Below are 16,573 nucleotides of genomic sequence, written 5' to 3'. Positions count from 1 at the left end.
CAGATAAATAATTTAATCCGAGGGATAGCCGGGATTGACCATATGAACTTCCAGTTTCGAGAGTTAATGTTTTGGTTAATGATAGTAGTGTTTAAGTGCTTGTATAACGAGGATACCGTAAATTTGCCTGATTTTGACAGTTTCCATTTAAGGTGATCTTTGCCTTCGGTATTCACCGGGGTTGCTTTGATGAGGTTTTGACTGGCAGTATCGAAATTTTCATTCAGGATGACGCCATCCCATTTGTTATTCGTAATCAGCTGCGCAACTTTGGTAAGATTAGAGTTATAGATATTCCTCACCGTTCTATCCAAATCAGGAATCCAATTATCTTCCCATATGTTAATGTCATTACCTGACTGTACCTCCCATTGTGAGAGCTCTTCGATATATGTATAGTGTTTCCTGATATTTTTCCAGATCCACGAATGATGTGGTTTCGCTGGTCCCGGGGTTTTAGAGTGAGGAAAATACTTATCTTTGAGGAGTTTGGCCCATAAACCATCGGGGTTAGTCTTGAGCCTCCAGGCCAACTTAGATAGCAGCGCCTTGTTATCGAGTTCTGGAAGATGGATACCTAGACCCCCCATGTCCTTCGGTAAACAAATATGTGACCAGGCTTTGAGGCACAAACCTCTAGACTTACCCCACCAGAAGTTCCGTTGAGCGGACTTGATACTTTTACTAATTCCTTTGGGAATTGCAAAGCACTGCATCTGATATCGGGGTACGGCTGCAGCTATGGCCGATATGACCACAGTGCGACCAGCTTGAGAAAGATAACAATGATTCCATTTATTGAGCTTGTTTTGTATCTGATCTAGTATGTCTTTGAAAACCTTAGTCTTCTGTGCTCCTATGAAGAGCTGAGAACCCAGATATTTCTCCGAGGTTGACGCATATTTCACTTTCAGGGTTCGCATAATAATGCGTTTGAACTTAGGGTGTGAATTCTTCGAGTAAAAGATATTGGATTTGGTATAGTTAATCATTTGCCCTGAAGATTCACTGAATTCCTGCAGAATATTTTTCAGATTATGAACATTGTCTAACGTATTTCTGCCAAAAATAATACAATCATCTGCAAAGAGAAGGTGAATTTCCATATCAACATGATTAGTGGGGAAGCCCAAAAACCTGGGTATCCATTAATTTACGGCTGAGGCCTTCCATGGCTAGTGTGAAGAGGAACGGCGAAAGGGGATCACCTTGCCTAATGCCTCTAGTAGGGAAGAAAGATTTACCTGGACGACCATTAATAAGAACTGCCATTGAGGAGGTAGCAGTACAAGTATGAATCATATTAATCCAGTGCTCCGCATAACCTAGCTTTCTCATGATATCAAAAAGATACTTTCATTCGATCCAATCGAATGCTTTAGACATGTCTAGCTTAAGGCCAAAACCCGTTGCACCTGTCATCTTCTTGTACGAGTGAATGAGTTCCTGTCCCATGATAATGTTGTCGGTGATCTGTCTGCCGGGGACATAAGCGGTTTGGAACGGGGAGATGATAAGATTTAATGTAGTCTTTGAAGGAGTTGAAGGAGATGTCCTTCGACCAAGGTGACAATGCGAACAATTTGTCGGATAGGACAATTGATGTGGAAGATCATCAAGTCCGATTGATTTAGGGATCGTAGAGTTGTAGCTAGAGACCAACTACGATCGTCGAATTACGAAGTAATTCGCGGCTAACTTCGATCGGATCCTACAACGGGTTACACATAAGAGTGACAAATTGATCTAGGATATGACTAGTGGGAGTGAGATATAATCATGGGAGTGTCCCATAAACATATCTCATAGGCCTAAAAAGGAATTAGGCAAAGATAGTACAAAAAGGCCAAAAACAGGGTTTTTTGGCCTAGACCGGTTCGGGTACTTCTAGGACTCGGATTGGGCTGAATTTTGGAGGGTTAGTTGATGATATAATAAACATTATATCTGCCAATTTTCGTGGTGTTTTGGCACCTCCTCCTTAGGGAATTGAGAAAATACCAATAGTTGCTATTTTCGACTATTTCCCTAAATCTTATTCTAAAGGGTGTTTTAGGAAACCTAAAAGGAGGTGGATTCTCATTAGGGTTCTATATAAACACTCTTAGGGCAGAGAATAAGGTGTGGAATTTCTCTCTAAGCTTTCTTACTCTACCACATCAAGTAGAGAGGAGAAAGTGAGCTAATTCCCATTAACTATCTATCTAGTCAAGAAGAAAGGAGTTCTTCTTTTCCAACCACCATTGGTGTGCTAGCTATACAACAAGGTGGGAGATCAAATTGTTTGCTCGTGTCCCAAGTAGAGGAGCTACACTTGAAGCTCTTGGTCTTCTCATAAGCAATTGGAAAGGTTCGAGGGAAAACTAGCGAATAAGGTATTTATCTTTCTAGTTTTAATTAATGATTATCATAGGTTTATGCATGTGATCCTGGGAATACTAGTGTAGACATTAGATGTCTTAATTCCGCTATAAACACTAGTAGAAGGGTATAAAACCCAACAGTCTTAAATCTCTCAGCCAATACTTTCGTGATGATTTTGTATGTGGTATTTAACAGGCTAATGGGACGGAAGTCTGTTGGGGTTTGGGGGTAGTTGTTTTGGGGATAAGGCAAATATGTGTGTGGTTTATCTCAGGAGGGACACAAGCAGAGGAGAAAAAATTCCTTACCAAAATCGTAGATGTCCTCATTGATAGTCTCCCAATTCGATTGATAGAAGAAAGGTGGGTAGCCATCCGGACCCGGAGCCGCTTCTTTCTTAAGACTGTTAATGGCCCAGTCTATCTCTTCTCTTGAAGGAATAGCAACCAGACTAATATTCTGGTTAGGTGTGATGATAGGATTGAACAACCTGTTAGAAGTAGGGTCCTCTTTGGGGTGAATAGTTGTGCTGATGTTCAGGAGATGGGATGTGAATATGTCTTGAATCTCATGAATATCCTCTTTCCAATCTCCATGACAATCCCTGATGGCACTGATTCTGTTAGTCCTGTTCCGTTGAATGGCCTGTGAGTGAAAATATTTAGTATTTTTATCTCCTAGAGTGATGAAATTGTTTCGCGGTTTTTCCTTCCAAATACTTTCTTGTTGGAGGTAGAGTTCTTCCAGTTCTGAGTTAAGCCTATTATATTCTTCCCTTGTTTTGCTAGTCTAAATTCTTTTTGTGACTTTATTGATGTTGTTCTCTATATTACCAAAAAATTTCATGAATAAGAATAGTGAAAATTTTCAACCAGAACCACTGAAAATGTAAGCAAATTTCGTCTATAACAAATGAAATATAGCGTGGTTTTTGTAAAGAATTGTTAAAAAATAAATTAATTTGATCCATCTTGGTCGAAATTTGTGGTTTTTTTTCATTCTACCGATCGAAAATCCTTTATAGGCTGGAACAAGAAAACCATCTATAATCTTAAAGTGTTTGTTCAACTATAGAGAAAGACAAAATAATTTTTTTACCTAAGACATATTATGTTCATTATATATGTAGTCGTTTAAGTCGAATGCCTCTTCTTTCTTAATGTTGGTCGCCTCTAGAGGTGTACTCGAGTCGAGCCGAGCCGAGTAGTAAGATGTTCAAGCTCGGTTTGTGTATTTGACTGTCGAGCTCGAGCTCGAGCTCGTTCGAGTAATTGTCCACTTGTTCAAGCTCGGTTCGTATAAGTTTGAAAGAGCTCGAGCTCGCATCGTTTTAAGCTCGTTTATCAAAATACTTCAAATTAAAACTTTCTAAATCATCAAAATACTTCAATGATCATTTGTCACATACAATAATAATGATTAATGATTCATATTCCGACAATTTTTTAATGGTTGATATTTTATGTCCAAGTTTCAATACTAATACGTAATTATGTACTATACTATTATAAGAGTATGTTAAACGAGTTGTTCACGAGTAGCTCGTGATACACTAAAGAATGTTCAAGCTCGGCTCGTTTACGTAAACGAGCTTGATTTTGAGCTCGTGTTAAGCTCGGGCTCGTTAATATTCGAGTCGAGTCCGAGCAATAGTCGAGCCGAGCTCGAGCAGCTCGTTAAGAGCTCGGCTCGGGTACACCCCTAGTCGCCTCCTTCATTAATGGTGGTTCCTCATTCGTGAGATCTTGAGGCATCATCAAGAACTTGTATCTAAGACAATAATGATAGTAAACTTCGGGCTTTATAATTTTTTTTAAATGTTAATAGTGATATTGATAGTAGTGATCGTTATCAAGGTTGAGTTGTTTATGTCAGGAAAAACTACAAAAATGAATACAATATTAAATTTATTCTTACTTTTCATTCAAATCTTTATATTTTAGAGTTATTTATTAAACGATTTTCATAAAGTTCTCCATAAACCAATTTGGTACAGGAAGAGCAAGTACGTAAATGGCACTCTTTAGTGCAGTGCCCGTACCAGATAATGCTCTTCCTATACCAAAGATACTGTTTTTTCTTGAGTCAATGAAGATTGAAGAGAGCCAATTAAACAAATTATATAGTGGGGAAGTAAGTTAGGAGGAAATACGAGAATTAGAAGTTTAAACCTTAGTTCTATGCAACATTTAAATTTAAAAATTTGAGTGTCATGTAAGATTTTTTAGAATTTCTCTTTAAAAATCATCTCTACAGCAAAACTCAATTTGAATCTCTAAAATGAAATGAAACATTTAAGAAAGCACTCTAAATTTAGACTGTCTTCTTGACGATCTCTAAGTGTCACAAAAGCAAATTAATTAATTTTATTGTGAAAATATAAACTTTACAGTTTCTCTTTAATGTTGCATTGGAGACCATTTAGAGATCTACTTTTCTCACTTGACACCTATGATTTTAAAAATTTCTTGAGTGTTGCACTCGAGAGGCTCTTATTAGGGGATGAAGGATCGGTTATGAAGATACAAATGAGGGAGAAATAGTTCGAAATGCAGTCTTTGAGTCTAAGGTCCAAAAAAATGAGGTAATTAGTCATATATCCACTCCTAAATCAATAAATAAAATAAAATCAAAATAAACAGAAATGAAAAATAAGTCCAAAAATTCACTTTTTGGTGAGCCCCATGCTTCAAGCCGTTTATTTCTCCCATTATTGTCCTTTTATAAATATATTTTAACCTATAGTAAACCAAAGGTTTCTTGTGATTGAATTAATAAATATATTATTTCTATAAATTTTAAAAAAGAAATTTATGGCCGAAATTTATTCTCAATATTTATTTCCAAAATTTATAGTTGTCAAGCCCAACATACTATATCAGACATTCTTGTCTTAAAAACGAGATTTCCTTCCCTCTTTAAATTCTAACAACATTTATATATCTACAAACTATTTTGTCTTAAAAATCATTATGAAAATTATATGCGTGTCGATTAAATTCGAATCTTCTTAAAACATTTATTTAATTCTAACAACATACTTAAATATAATATTTTTATCATGGGTGCTTCAAAAGGCACCGGGCCAAAAGGCTGTTAGCATCCATCTTTATTAGCACAAGACCCAACTGATTTTTTCTCTGTTAGCACCGTACAACTATGTAGGCACCGGTCCAAATGAGTTAACCCTAAAACCTCCATCCGTTTATCACAAAAATCGAAATTTATCGGACGGACTAGACCAGTCCGGGACTTAAGAGTACCAAACGGACCAGCTGATTCGGGACCTAGCTAACAGGACCAAATTTAACCTTCCCTTCTCTCTCTCTCGCCGGTAACTCTCTCTAAAATCAATTTAACTAGTTTTGGTTTGTTCTTCTTATATCTTCTCTTTGATTGTTAAACTTTTCTCCCTTGTTTTAATTTTACTTGCTGCACTTTCTTTTCATTTCTGTTTTGGTGAATTTTACACTTTGGAGTAGACGGACTGAAATCCCAATAAAAAATCACAACTTTCTCACTCTATTGTTCACGATCAAATTTTAGAACGAGGTCTTGATTCTTGTAATGACCTGTCTAAGTATTTGGTATCAGACTAATTGAACACACGATTTTACTTCTTCAATTTCTGAAAACTAGGGTTAATTTGATCGATGAGCTCCATCAACAAGTGAAGTTTTGTTTGTAATTTTTGAAATAATGGGATGAATTTGTTCGAATAAATCAAAAGTTCAACATAATTTCAGTGAAAAATTACCTATTCCTACTAATCATGTTGATCATGAATCTTATGGGTTAATTTCATCGATGGTTTTAGGGAGAGAGAAACAAGATAATGATTTTAGAGAGACATAAATGACGAAGGTGAACATCACCCACATTAAAACTGGTGCTTATAGAGAACCCGGGTCAATGGCCATTGACCTGAATCAATAAACTTTTCGGATGCTAACAGCCTTTTAGCCTGGTGCCTTTAGAAGCACCCTTTTATCATTTTTTTCGGTAATAAAGAAAGTTGAATTTTCCGTAACTGCAATCTTATTTTCAGAAAAAAAAAAAAACAATGTAAACTGATATTTATTTTGCTGACAATTTCAGTATTTTTCTAACATTTTATTAATTTTATTAGCATAATATGTGTAACATATGTTATTAATTAGTTAGAGTATGTGAATAAAAGTTTGATTATTTGTCTAGCATCTTATTCATCCTAACATTCTTAGATATAACAAAATTTTAAATTTTTTTCTAGCATTTTATTGATTTTAAAAACTCAATTATATACTTACACTAAAAAATACTTCTAAGTTTTTAAAACAACTTAGGTTATGAATCTACATAACACCAACATAATAATGTACGTATCATATGTTTTCTAACTTACTTACATTATGTTAACCAAATTTTTAACATTTCTTTAGCATTTCCTTGCTTCTCCTGTATTACTTAAATTAGGGGAACAAGATTTTAAATATTTTCTAGAATTTTCTTTATTCTTATTACACATTATGCTTTTAAATTTTCATGGACAGCTATTCAATTCTAACAGCATAATATGCGTTGTTAAAAAATTTCCTAAATTTTCTTATAACATTTCTTTAATTTTTCATATATTTTGGCAACTACCAACATCTTCTAAACTCTGAAGAATCTATCATAGAAGTATATAGAATTCTCGCAAAGTTTTACATATTTATTCTTTTACATTGATGATTTCATATCATTCAATATTTATTTATTATGTAAATAAACATGTTACCTGATCATGTTTTGTCAGAGTTTAGAAAATGTTGGTAAAATTTTTACAATTTATGCAAAATCAAAGAAGTTCTGCAACAAATTTGAGGGCGTTGCCGACTGCATAAACAAACTCGCTCATTCAAATTACAAAGCGTCAATGATTTTATGGGTAAGTCAGAAAATTACAAAACGTAAATATGTTGTTAGAATCAAGAAAATGCTATGAAAACATACAAAACGTTCTCAAATATATAATTACTTTTCATGTAATTTTGCTAAAGAAAACAAGATTGTAGAAAGAGAAACAACGGGACAAGATCTGAAAGATTTTTTTTAAGAAAAAGATTGATATTCTAACTTTAAGAATAAGAACAACAAAATCATGCACTGTGCAACAATTTATCGTCGAAAAAAAAACGAGAATATGGTAAAAGAATAAATTTAATCCATTGAGCATCATGCTCTTCTAGGTTTTCTCTAGATGAAGACTAAAAAGCGTGGTTGATTTTTCTCTGCGATTTCTCTAGGTTTTCTCTCGATGAACTAAAGAAGAGAGAGGTATGATAGATTTTTTCTGGGTAAAAAGATTATGGAAACATTCATGAAACTGAAAATACATTTGAATCTTCTAATCTAGGTAATTTTATTTAACCTGAGATTGGTTAGATAGTAGTAGAAAAAAGAGGGGTTATACATGTAAATTACTCCTGATGGATTTATTTTCTATTTAATATTATCTTTGGACTCTAAACCCGTTGACACTGTGATTTTGGACCTAAAACTCATCCCCCCTTGGAAATGAGTATTTCTTTTGTAACTACGTTTCCCGTTTTTCTCTCATGATTTAAATGACTTAAATACCCTCTGGTTGTTTCTAAAATTGCTGAAATAAATTAAACTGTATTTTTAAGAAATCCTCCTCCATTACATTTGGTTTTTATCAATAGAAACATAAAAAATGTATATGGACAAAAATTACCCGCCTTAATGCATGTCAAACATAGATTTATTTTACTATACCTAAGTGGGGGCCACAATTATAAGAACTTCTTTATGAAAATAAGAATTAACTTGAGGATCGTAAAGCAAATACAATAGATTACAAACACAACTAACGATAATTTTTTCATTCATTTTGCTTCTTCTTCTTCTTTTTCTTTCACCATTACTATAATTGAATTATAACCCTCATTGCCTCCGCTTCTCGCAATATTAAAACCCACCTCAAACATAAAAAGGAAGAAAATCTAAGTTCGCACTTCTCCAACTAACCCACTATTTTATTTGCAAGCCCTTAAAGATAGAAAAGAAATCTCAATGGAAGAAGACGAAAACCCTTAACTTTGTGGTAACTTTGTCTTTGACTGTCCAAATTTTTGTGGGTTTTCCATGAACACGAGTGGAGCAATGCTGCAAATATTAGGTTTTTTAGACAATTTTGAAATGTCCCGAGTGTCTATATTTTCGTAGTGGTTAAGGGTAATAACATTTACAACCGAAATTTTAGTCACACTTGTAATAAACGTAACATTGTTAAACAATGGTTATCTAATGGAGTAATATCCATGTGCATGAAATTCGGAAACCTCTTTGACTATCAAGTCAGTAAAGACATTCTTGCAGTTAAATAAATTGAGTATGAAGTTCTGAGTTTAAAGATTGTACCTTTGATTGATTGCTTGCTTAAGCTATTTGGGCTTACCGTTTATGCTTAGCTTGGGGCGAACGTTTTGCTTCATATATGCTATTTTAACCAATTATTTCAGGCGGTCATGATGAGGCGACGTAGATCCATCGTCTTTAGATGAAACTACTATTTCGTAGTGGTAAGATATTGAACTTTCTTATTTGTGATTATCCCGTATATTTGAGGGACTGAGATAATGTTAGTTCTCTTATTCAATATTATTTCGTAGTTTGCATAGATCGTATTGCCGATCTTCGAGATTTTGCAGGAAAACTTTCTTCCCATGAGATCTTCTATCTTTAGTTACTTACACACTTAAGTTATTTGTCGCGCAAGATCTTGGATCAGATTCGGGCTTAAGTTGGGAAAGTATTAAACATGTTTTACCCCCATATTTCGGGACTAAGGTACCGACCTCACTTTCACAAACCTCCTTTTATTTCTCCGTAATTTACGCAGACCTGATTATGTTTAGAGCCAGAGGAAGGTTTAAGCGACTAAGATACTCTTCCCGACCCCCCAATTCCGGGATCAATTAAGTGGCAGAGCTCTTTCAAATTCACTTCCCCATAACTTGATACGGCTTAACCTGTTGGATTTTTGGGTCTTTTATTTACCTATTGACTTAGTCAACTGATGACTATTTATTGGATCACCAGTTTCCTTTTCGCATTTAGTTGTCATTACAATTTATTTTATTATCTTTTAATACGAAATCAAATGGCATGCAATACTCTCATATCCCTTTATTATTCACCTTTATCTCTATTGTTGGATCATTGGTTTTAGAATAAGGATAATCGTTTCGTGAAATTTTACTGCAAAATCCGAACGTCCATTCGAAATGTCGTCACACATGTCACATAACCATTACACTTCCAATGCTATATAAAGGGGTTCTCCCTTTTCGGCTAAATACATATATAACACGTAATCTGTCTTCTTCTTCCTCTATCCTTTTTTTACGAATTTTTCTTTTGAAGTTCAAGTTCAAATTTAAGTTAACCTACAGAATCTTACTGATTAGAAATAAAAGATGCTAATGAGTTTCTAAGCGACTGCCGAATCCTCAAAACAATCATCCACACGACTCCATAGCTTTTCAAAATTATGACTAATAATAACCGCTTGTTGCGTAAAATATCCTTTAGTAGCTTCATCATAAGATGCATGAAGACCGGGATTGTTGGACGGTGAATCTTTCGACTCAAACGTCATTGATGAGCAAAATAAACAAAATTTGTTTAGAATCTGCAAATATCATTTTCAAAACAAAGAGATAAAGATAAAGATAATCAATTGGATTGAAAGTTCAAACAGAAAGGAAATCAAAGAGGAAGGCCATCACCGCTTTCTTCTAGAGAGAGAAATATCTAAAGATAGAGAAAAGCTAATCGTAGCATATTAACCATCTACGAAGCTGAAATGGTTTTCCCAGCTTTACTCTTTCCAGAATCTCCAGAGGCACTATTTACGAGTTTGTAGAGAGAGAAATGGAGAGTTGATTGATAGAATTAAAAAGAGTTAATAGTGAAAAATAAAATAAAAAACAATCTGGGTATTTTCGATAAATTAGAGGGCCAGGCAGGAAACTAGTCATAAACAAAGGAGGCCATTTGGAAAATAACTCTTTTCTCGTTTGAGTCAAAGTCACCTTAGAGTGGACAGTAAATATTTGTATGGAATAAATTATCTAAAATATTGTTAAATTAATACTGTTAATTTGCACCTTATAGGTCAACAACAGGTAACCCAGTTGGTTAGTGTATTACTCTGCAATGCAGATATCATAGGTGCAATCCACTAGAAGTATAAATCCTGAATAGTGAACTTGAGTTATTAATAGTATTAATAATGTAATAAATTTGTCTGGGTTTAGGCCTCTTTCATCTTGTTGGACTTTAAGCTTTTTTCATTTCTTGGTTTAACGTAGGCGGTTATCGTATTTATCACATATTCGTGATGTATCAATGACTTGTAAAGATTAACGTAAAACGTAGTCGACTTCTCGTAAAAAAAGAAAATTGCACCACACAAAATTGAAGGTTTCACAACAAAGTAACTATTTCAGACTACAACTGTCATCTCTTTTATATAAACAAAACCATGCCACACTTCCATTCATCTAAGAAGATAATAAAAAATAGACATAAAAACAAAATCTTCAATTTTGAATCACAATTATGGTTTGCACGTTCACACAAAATCTAGTTCATTTTCATAAATCATAGTCTTAACTAATAAAAATTTCAACTTCTTCAACTTTTTAAATCAAATGTTTCCCGAGCAGCCATTTTGATTTTCTTTAATTGAATATATATATATAGTCCTAAAATTTCAATAAGTTGAACCCTCCTTGATGCACGTGATGTGTTTTTGAAAAGAAGATACCTTGCTTTTTTTTTAACCTAAAATCTGTCAAATATATTTTCAATGTCTAATTCATTTTTTACTTATTAGCCAATCAATTGCAAGCTTCTATTATATGAACTTATTCTAAGCTAAGAAAAAGATTAGAAAAAATCCTTCTTTATTTTATGTAATAACCTTATAGTTTTATACAGGTATGGTGTGTACTCCACAACTTAATTGTTTTAATTAATCAAAAGATTAAGATCTGCTGTGAAGCATATTATCAACAATATCTGTATATATATATATATATATAATTTCCTTTAAAATTATATTCTTAAAAATATTTATATATAATTATTAAATTACACGTCTGTCAACGGTTTAAAGGGTATCAAACGATCCTCAACGCCTACCCGGCAACAACGGATCTAAACCCATACGCGACTTGGGTGACGTACCATAATTCAAGGATTATAATAAATTATTTTTAAGAACAAATTTCTAAAAGGAAATTTCTAACTATCATAATTCGGATTTAGACTAAATCTACATATTCTCCTCTAATTCGGATTTAAGCTATCATGGCTCTGATACCAAATTAAGAAGGATCGTTTAACATAAGAGATAAAGAGAAAACTTACAAAGATGGGAGAGCAGAAACCAGACTTATTCTTCAAAATACTAGACACCAGACTTATTCTTTAAAATAGAAAACTTACATAGATGGGAGAGCAGAAACCAGACTTAATCTTCAAAATACGATCTTCAAAATACTTCGGCTTTATTAATCTTCTAGCTTTAATTACAAACTACTATTACAGAGCTTTGACAGAGAAAGAGAGAAGAAACTAAAGACTTGAAAAGGAAAAACTTAGAAGAAAAAACTTAGAAGAAAAAACTTAGAAGAAAAAACTTAGAAGAAAAAACTTAGAAGAAAAAACTTAGGTTCAGAATGAACCAACATTCGGAATTTATAAAAATTTTTAGATGACCGGAACAGTTCCGGTTTCCAGGTCTACTTCGTCGTCTTCTGATGAATAGTGAATAGTAAAATTGACTTTTACTATTTGCCTTTTACTATTTGCCACAGTAAGCCGCCATCTACTGTTGGCACAGTAAGCCGCCTTCTACTGTTGAGAATAGTTCTTGACTCTTCCTGTCGAAATAGTTCTTGACTCTTCCTGTCGAAACAGTCTTGACCTTTACTATTTAAGCTGACAATCACTATTTTGAGTAGTGTCTTCTAGATGCTGATACTGTCGAATAATACTGAAATACGGATTTACTGTACAATTGTACAGTAACTGTAGCAAACTACTGATCTTTTTGTTTGCCTTTTGCAGATTTTAGTAACTTTTGAGAATGCACTTCGATGATAGCATCCCAGTAATCTGCCATTGAGGTATCCGATTTTGCTGATTTTGAGTCATCGAAATCCTCATTCGGATCTTGGCTTTCTCCAGCCAATACAGCATACTGATTTTCTTGAGATGACGAGTCATCTAGAATTTTAGTCTCTATATCTTGCTTCTGATGATGAGCTAGGAATTGATTTTTAATTATTTCCATAGCTTTAATCTGTTGATCTACAGATGAAAGGTTCGGATATTTTTTCTGAATATCATCCAATAAAAATTGGAAAATATTATCAGAAGGTGAAATAGATACGGATTTTTGAGTAGCCTTATAGGCATTTTCATACTCAATTACAGTTTGACAAATGAGTTTATGGGTATCTGTAATAGGAAATCCATCCCACCATTTGTAATGAAAAGTTCTGCTAATACATGGAATTAAGAGATCATCAAAGTGAAATTCTAGATCCCATCTCCATATCCATGGTATTTTGAACTCTGCCATATACCATCCCTTGAGCTTTGGATGATACTCATACCATTTTAGCCAAGGGTCTTTCAGTGTATCTGGTAAGAAACTCAGTTCTGGACCGAATTTCTCCCACCAATGCAGAAACCAGAGAGGGAAACCTTTTCCTTTAACAATTTCAGGGTTAATACTGATAAACCAGGAGTGTTTCCTGATCGGATTCTGATAATAGAACATGAATGACCATGCCAAAACATAATCCCAATAATTATAGTTTTGACCATTCAATTTCAGGCTTCTGGGTCTTGAGGGGTCAAGAGCCCATTCTGTTATATGTAAGACTTTTACTATATAACACTTAGAATGTGTTATAGGAGACTTACTGTCTTTCAGATTATAATGGTGGTGTACCATTTGTACAGACTCTGTTTCATTCAAAATGGCTTCATAGATATATCTATGCTTGCCATCTTGGATAGGATAGTTTTGTACTCCTAAGTACCGTTCCTTGATGTGCCATGGATCATGTTTCCACTGGACATCTTCTAAGGATACAGATAGGATTTTTTCAGTTATTAACTTTTTAGCATAAATGATTTCCTTTTTTAGGATATCTTTAGCAGTTAGTTTCGGATTGGGTTTATCCTGAGAGGATGATCCTACTACAGGGAATTCTGATAGAGAAGAAAACTTCCCTTTTTTCTGATTTACTTTCTTCTGATATCTAGATCCTCCTGCTCCTTTATCAGGTGGTTCCATCTTTATCCTGCAAAAATTCACGGGTTAAAAAATCAGGAAGAGAGTTCTGATTTCCTTTAATATATTCAATTTTAAAATCGAATGCAGATAATTCAGATTGCCATCTTGCAAAAATTTGTTTAGAAACTAAATTTTTAACATCCTTTTGCAAAATATCTTTTGCAGCACTACAGTCAATACGGAGTAGAAAAGATTGATTTAATAAATCATCTTGAAATTTAGAAATGCATTTGACTATTGATAACATTTCTTTTTTGATGGTGGAATAGTTTTTCTGAGCATTCTTCCACATTCCAGATGCGAATCTAAGTAATTCTTCTTTATTAGTAGAAGGGTTTTTCTGTTTTAGAATACCTCCATAACCAATATCAGAGGCATCCGTTTCAACAATTTTGAACCATTGAGGGTTTGCTAACCCTAAACATGGTAATTGTTTTACTCTAAGTTTGATTTTTCGGACTGCTTGGGTATGCTGATCATCCCAAGGTAAGTATACAGATTCCTTTATTACAAATATAAGCTTCAGGTAGCTTATAATTAATTGGCATTCTATCTCCACTTGCAGAATGTAGAGATTGTACGGTTTTTTCGAAGTATTTAGTCGGAACTAAACCTTCTCTAATACAGTTCATGTCAGCTCCGCTATCCACCAATGCTACTGCATTAGTAATGGTATATTCTTTGTTGATAACAATATTAATACTTATATACCATTTCTGATAGGTAATTTTCTGCATAGTATTTAAAAAGATAAGATTATTATCTAAAATACTAGATGGTTCTGTGTTTAGAATAGTAATCGATTTATCTTTTGATTGATGTTTTTCAGCTAGACTTTCTAATTGAATAAGTCTGATATTCTGGTTATCTAACTCTCCTCTAATGAGTTTTATTTCAGATTTAACTATATTTACCTCACTTCTTAAATCTCGAGAAGTAGAAGGTTTTAAAGAAGTTTCTGGTTTTCCTTCAAGTCTTTGAAGTACTTCTTTCATACTGTAATGTTTAGTAATATTCGGTTTCTCAAAGGAACTAGGAGAGTTTTTTGTCTGTTCTAAGCAAAATTGTAATATTTTACTTTTTAGCAGAGGAAATTTAGAAATGCATTTGACTATTGATAACATTTCTTTTTTGATGGTGGAATAGTTTTTCTGAGCATTCTTCCACATTCCAGATGCGAATCTAAGTAATTCTTCTTTATTAGTAGAAGGGTTTTTCTGTTTTAGAATACCTCCATAACCAATATCAGAGGCATCCGTTTCAACAATTTTGAACCATTGAGGGTTTGCTAACCCTAAACATGGTAATTGTTTTACTCTAAGTTTGATTTTTCGGACTGCTTGGGTATGCTGATCATCCCAAGGTAATGGATTCTTTTTAAGTCTATCATATAAAATAGCACTGTCCATTGCTATATTCTGGTAGTAGTCTGCTATATAATTAAGACTTCCTAAAAATCTTTGCAATTGATTTTTGTCTCTAATTTCATCAGGAAATTTAGAGGCAAATTCAATGCTTCTGTCAATAGGGATTATTGTTCCTTGACTAATATTATGTCCTAGAAATCTAACTTCAGTTTGAAAGAGTTTCATTTTAGGTGCAGATATGACTAAACCATTTTTTCTGATAACATCTTTTGTAATTCTAAGATGTCTAAAATGTTGATCTATATTAGATGAAAATACTAATATATCATCTATATAAACAATAGTAAAATTTGAATACGGAATAAAAATATCGTTCATAATATTTTGAAATTCTGAAGGGGCATTTTTTAAACCGAATGGCATAACATTCCATTCATAATGCCCAAAGGGTACAGTAAATGCAGTTTTATATCTATCTTCTTCAGTTAGTTGAATCTGATAGTATCCAGATTTAAGATCAAATTTAGAAAATATTTTTGCAGAATGCAATCTATCTAAAAGATCTTTTTTGTTTGGAATAGGATATCTAATCCATTTCAGAGCATCATTCAAAGGTTTGTAATTTACTACAAGCCTTGGAACACCTCTTTCCTTTTCAGCTGCTTTATTCACATAGAAAGCGGTACAACTCCATGGTGAATAACTTTTTCTGATAAGCTTCTTTTCTAATAAATCTTGAATTTCTCTCTTACAAAGTTCAAGATATTCAGCATTCATTTGACTAGGACGAGCCTTAGTCGGAATCTGAGTTTTTTCATCAAATTCAGGTTTATAAGGTAAAGATACAATATATTTTTTCCTTTCCCAAAAAGCATTGGGAATATTGCTACAAACTTCGGTTAGAAATTGATTTTCAATTTCTTTGATTTTTAGTTTTATTTCTGGGGAGTTCAATTTCTCGGAAATATTCAAATTATGTATTTCTTCTTGTAAGAAGTTTAAATGAGCAGTTTTAGAATTAATTAAATATTCTAACTCATTTAAAGTCCTGGTTTCAGGGCTAGTAATAAATTCAAAATGTATTTTATGATTCTGAAAACTAGCATATAATCCTGTTTCATCTATCTTGTCATAAGGGAAAAATAAATTAATAAATGGAGTTCCCAGAATAACTTCTTGAGATAAATTTCGGATTAAAATAAAGGTTTGTGGAATACAGATTCCTTTATTACAAATATAAGCTTCAGGTAGCTTATAATTAATTGGCATTCTATCTCCACTTGCAGAATGTAGAGATTGTACGGTTTTTTCGAAGTATTTAGTCGGAACTAAACCTTCTCTAATACAGTTCATGTCAGCTCCGCTATCCACCAATGCTACTGCATTAGTAATGGTATATTCTTTGTTGATAACAATATTAATACTTATATACCATTTCTGATAGGTAATTTTCTGCATAGTATTTAAAAAGATAAGA

Source organism: Eschscholzia californica, unplaced genomic scaffold (assembly GCF_041429995.1).
Source record: "Eschscholzia californica isolate CP2 unplaced genomic scaffold, dmEscCali1.0.p SCAF_2, whole genome shotgun sequence".
Classification (NCBI taxonomy): domain Eukaryota; kingdom Viridiplantae; phylum Streptophyta; class Magnoliopsida; order Ranunculales; family Papaveraceae; genus Eschscholzia; species Eschscholzia californica.
Note: the sequence above shows the minus strand (reverse complement) of the source record.